Here is a 5,318-nt window from a genome sequence, read left to right as displayed (position 1 = left end):
CCATAGGCTTTAGTTAGCTCTTCGTATGTGCTTTGATGCGTCTTTCTAAATGGAAATTGACGAAAATGAACCAGCATACCCCTTGCTTTTTTTTTCATTGCGCTGAATGTGTTCCTTCTCTCAAATCATACTCCAACAAAACCCCGTGAAACTAGAAGGTACCCCCCATCTCTAGCAGCGGTTTATTTATGTAATATCTCGCCATGTTCATCCGATTCCTCAAAATACCTATCTGTAAAGTTCTCCAGATAAGAGCCCGTCAAATGTGCCTTCACACGACACTTCGAGATGCTTCAAACGTCTCGTTGATCATAATGTTATGTTTCGAAGCTTTTCTTTCGCAGTGAAGCGTGTTATCTACATTCTCTTCCTGCTTTTGCAGTTAAGTTCATCTCACTGAAGCTCCTTGAACTGCGGAGTCAAAAATGAAATTTCCTTTAACTTCGCAGCTGAAAGACAATGGAACTAGACTGCTAAACATGCAATGCTCTATCTGCTTGAATACGACCTTCCAAACTGTTACTTTAGGCCAAGTCTAGCGTGAGGTGGCGGAAGTACTAAATCGTAACGAGCTGCCCGTCTTTTACGATGAACATTTTTTCCTTCCGCTTTCCACCTCTGTCCAAGCTATTTCTCTTCCAAGTAATGAGAGATTCGGGAACGACTACCCAACTTGCAAAGGGAGCATGCATACTTCAAAAAATGGCTCTGAGCACTATGGGTCTTAACTTCTGAGGTCATCAGTCCCCTAGAACTTAGAACTACTTAAACCTAACTAACCTAAGGACATCACACACATCCATGCCCGTGGCAGGATTCGAACCTGCGACCGTAGCGGTCGCGCGGCTCCAGACTATAGCGCCTAGAACCGCTCGGCCACTACGGCCGGCCATGCATACTTCATATGGCCCTGTTACAGTCCCAGTAATATATCAGTTATTTTGATGTCATTACATATTTTCCATTTGTTTTCGTTGTATTGCAAAGTGGAGTTCGCAACTGGGAGGGATGACACTTTGTTTCCATTGTAGACGAAACAACCTGAGACTCTGATGAAACGCATATGTGAGTATCAGCTGCTTTACTGAAAACCTTAAATGTCAACCGGTTTCGGTCTTAGACCATTAGCAACGGATATAAGATTAAAAACGATTTTCATTAAAACAGCTTATAGTCAAATATACATTTCATCAATTACATGACGGTTGTTAACAATCACATAACAGAAATGTTGAAGCCTGAGACTTGTTTTCAACGCTTCCATTAGAAGGCTCCATTCTTGTGAACTGTACTTAGGCACAGCCCTGACAATGGCATGTTCTTTCCAAAGTTGAATATCCCGTGGTAAACTAGTTTAGAATCACCCGTCTGCACATCAGAAAGAGGACCCTAGTACAAAAGTGTAATATACGAGAACAGGAATTTTCCCACAGTAGAGAGGTTTACGGAACATAACATACGAAAGTACAGCTGCACAATACATCTTTCAGCTGCTTAACGGTCCGTATCACAAGGCTAAAATCATGCTACAGTGGATTGAGGTTGAAGTTGATGTCACGGCCAGCGAATTCGCTTGGTCTGAAGCCGAGTGGCCAGCAACATTGCCATAGTCGTAAAACTGGTTCGCCCGTCTGATCACCAAAGTTAAGCGCTGTCGAACTTGGCTAGCATTCGGATCTGCAGAGCGCTGTTGGCAAGCAGGGTGCGCTGAGCCCTTGTGAGGCCAATTCAGAAGCTACTCCATTGAGAAGTAGCGGCTTCAGTCTCGAAAAGTGACAACGGCCGGGAGAGCTGTATGCTGACCACATGCCCCTCCATATCCCTATCCTGAGACGCCTATCGTCTGAGGATGACATGGCGGACGGTCGGTGTCGTTGGGCCTTCCGAAGCCTGTTCGTTCGCTCGAGGGGCGGTCGGGCGGTGGGAGGAAAGGAGAGAGCCAAAGAGCTGATGGAACAGATTTGGGGCGCCCCAAAAACTACTGGCTGTAATTTATGGGATTTGCGTGACCTGTGCGTAGACATCTGATACCACGTACCTGCGATGGACTTGTCGAATCCTTGCCACGCAGAGTCGCTTCTTTATTGCATTCCAAAGTTGGACAAACGCGCTGTTAACCAGATGGTCGTATATACTCTGCAAGCCGGTGTACAGTGTACGATGGAGGATGCTTCATATGAATATTAGTCATGGTGGTAGCAGAAGCCTGGCTCAAATACCAGTCTTCTAAATACACTACTGGCCATTAAGATTACTACACCAAGAAGAAATGCAGATGATAAACGAGTATTAATTGGATAAATATATTATACTAGAACTGACATGTGATTACATTTTCACGCAATTTGGGTGCATAGATCCCTGAGAATCAGTTCCCGGAACAACCACCTCTGGCCACACTAACGGCCTTGATACGCCTGGGCATTGAGTCAAACAGAGCTGGGATGGCGTGTACAGGTACAGCTGCCCATGCAGCTTCAACACGATACCACAGTTCATCAAGAGTACTGACTGGCGTATTGTGACGAACCAGTTGCTCGGCCACCATTGACCAGACGTTTTCAATTGGTGAGAGATCTGGAGAATGTGCTGGCCAGGGCAGCAGTCGAACATTTTCTGTATACAGAAAGGCCCATGCAGGAGCTGCAACATGCGGTCATGCATTGTCCTGCTGAAATGTGGGGTTTGGCAGGGATAGAATGAACCATAAAGCAACGGGTCGTAAAACATCTGAAATGTAACGTCCACTTTTCAAAGTGCCGTCAATGTGAAGAAGAGGTGATCCAGACGTGTAACTAATGGCACCCCATACCATCACGCCGGGTGATACGCCAGTATGGCGATGACGAATACGCGCTTCCAATGTGCGTTCACCGCGATGTAGCCAAACATGGATGCGACCATCATGATGCTGTAAAATGAACCTGGATTCATCCGAAAAAATGACGTTTTGCCATTCGTGCACCCAGGTTCGTCGTTGAGTACACAATCGTACGCGCTCCTGTCTGTGATGCAGCGTCAAGGGTAACCGCAGCCACAGTGTCCGAGCTGATAGTCCATGCTGCTGCAAACGTCGTCGAACTGTTCGTGCAGACGGCTGTTGTCTTGCAAACGTCCCCATCTGTTGACTCAGGGATCGAGACGTGGCTGCACGATCCGTTACAGCCATGCGGATAAGATGCCTGTCATCTCGACTGCTAATGATACGAGGCCGTTGGGATCCAGCACGGCGTTCCGTATTACCATCCTGAACCCACCGATTCAATATTCTGCTAACAGTCATTGGATCTCGACCAATGCGAGCAGCAATGTCGCGATACGATAAACCGCAATTGCGATAGGCTACAATCCGACCTTTATCAAAGTCGGAAACGTGATAGCACGCATTTCTCCTCCTAACACGAGGCATCACAACAACGTTTCACCAGGCAACGCCGGTCAACTGCTGTTTGTGTATGAGAAATCGGTTGGAAACTTTCCTCATGTCAGCACGTTGTAGGTGTCGCCACCGGCGCCAACCTTGTGTGAATGCTCTGAAAAGCTCATCATTTGCATATCACAGCATCTTCTTCCTTTCGGTTAAGTTTGGCGTCTGTAGCACGTCATCTTCGTGTTGTAGCAATTTTAATGTCCAGCAGTGTTTAAGAAATGGAGATTCGCGCGAACAATTTCATCTTTCTCCAGAGTCACTCATTTATGTTTTCTGAATATCTCTGTTAAACTTTCATGTTGACTGTATCGATGTTTCGATCGTAGCATCGCATTTCTGAATTCGATGACCGCTGTTAAGCCTGCTTCATAATAACTCCAAACGCTGGTGGAGTCCTGTTTACTGGCAGCATAACATCTTTTGTGCCAGAAATTGCGCAGTCGCTTGGCGTGCTCCTCAAACTGTAGATCCCCTATAGCTAGCAGGGTCATTCGGATCGAAAATCAGAGGAAGGAGGTGCTTAGCACTTCCAATTTTATCGTACTATGAGTTTAAAACAGCTTCTTATATGCGCTTTCCTTTACAGTTACATCGATATTCACCAGAATGCTGCCAACAAATCTAAATTTTTCCGTTCGCTTTGCCTGTTCTTGGTTTACTTATTTTTGTTTATTTATTTATTACAATAACAGTTACTTGTCGAGAGAGCCATATTACGATTACGTCCATTCTCAAGTGGTTTCAGTAATGTACTAAGTTACCGCTATATTTATACACTTCTGCAATATGGCAGTGATATTACAATTTGAACTCATGATACATTACATTGTCGCCCTGCACTACTCCCGGGACGTTGCCCGTCCCTATCAGTGCGGCTTCTGCTGTCCCCTGTGCGGTTACCACTGGTTTCGGGTATCTATTTAATTACATTTACCCACAGCAATTACTAATTACCCACGGCGCTCTTGTAACTACAACAAAAATACTACTACTGCTTCTACTACTACTACCACTATTACTACTACTACCTACAAATGCACCAAACTATAAAACTACTTCAACCTATTAGGTTGACAGATGAAGGGCAGGAACCTTCAGGTTCGACAGAGCAGTTAGATGATGTGCGTCCTGACCGACCTACTCACGGCAGTCAAGTCAGCCGAATTACATTTAACTAACTCCTGATCCCCGTTTTCCCCAACGGCGTTGCCGCAGTGGTAACACTGGTTCCCGTCAGATCACCGAAGTAAAGCGCTGTCGGGCTAGGTTAGCAGTTGGATGGGTGACCACCCGGTCTGCCGAGCGCTGTTGGCAAGTGGGCTGCACTCAGCCATCGTGAGGCAAACTGAGGAGCTACTTGATTGAGAAGTAGCGGCTCCGGTCTCGTAAACTGACAAGGCCGGGAGAGCAGTGTGCTGACCACATGCCCCTCCATAAGCGCATCCAGTGAAGCCCGGGGGCTGAGGGTACCGTTGGGCCTTCCAAGGCCTGTTCGGAGTTTTCACTGGGGATAGAGCCAACCAATATACAATCCTTGCCCCGACTCCATCCTTACCTTGTCCTTAGCTGCTCAGCGGGTGACAGGGAGCAAGATCAACCTCGCCAACAGCATTGTATATCAGTACCGACGTATCTTCGCATTTCGAGATATTGTTTTTCTGCCTTATTAGATACTACACCAGCGAGTTTATACAATATCTTAAATGTATGAAGATGGTCAAGCAGTTGTGCTGTGTTCTGATGACCACCACCAAGTGATATCTCCAAACGATATGTCGCTTGCGTGGCAAAACGTTCTCGAACGGACCCTGACTATTACTGCCACCAAATATGCATACAATGTGATGTGCTACAGGTGTTCACGACTTATCCATTAAACGGACATCAT

At 46.2% G+C, this 5,318-nt stretch overlaps 1 pseudogene; it reads left to right on the top strand.

Moving 5' to 3' along the window:
* The first annotated feature begins 4,626 nt into the window (after positions 1–4,626).
* LOC124546081 lies at positions 4,627–4,744 on the top strand (annotated as a pseudogene).
* Positions 4,745–5,318: the final 574 nt, after the last annotated feature.

This window comes from Schistocerca americana, chromosome 8, assembly GCF_021461395.2.
Source record: "Schistocerca americana isolate TAMUIC-IGC-003095 chromosome 8, iqSchAmer2.1, whole genome shotgun sequence".
NCBI lineage: Eukaryota > Metazoa > Arthropoda > Insecta > Orthoptera > Acrididae > Schistocerca > Schistocerca americana.
This window is presented reverse-complemented; position numbering and strand designations above follow the sequence as displayed.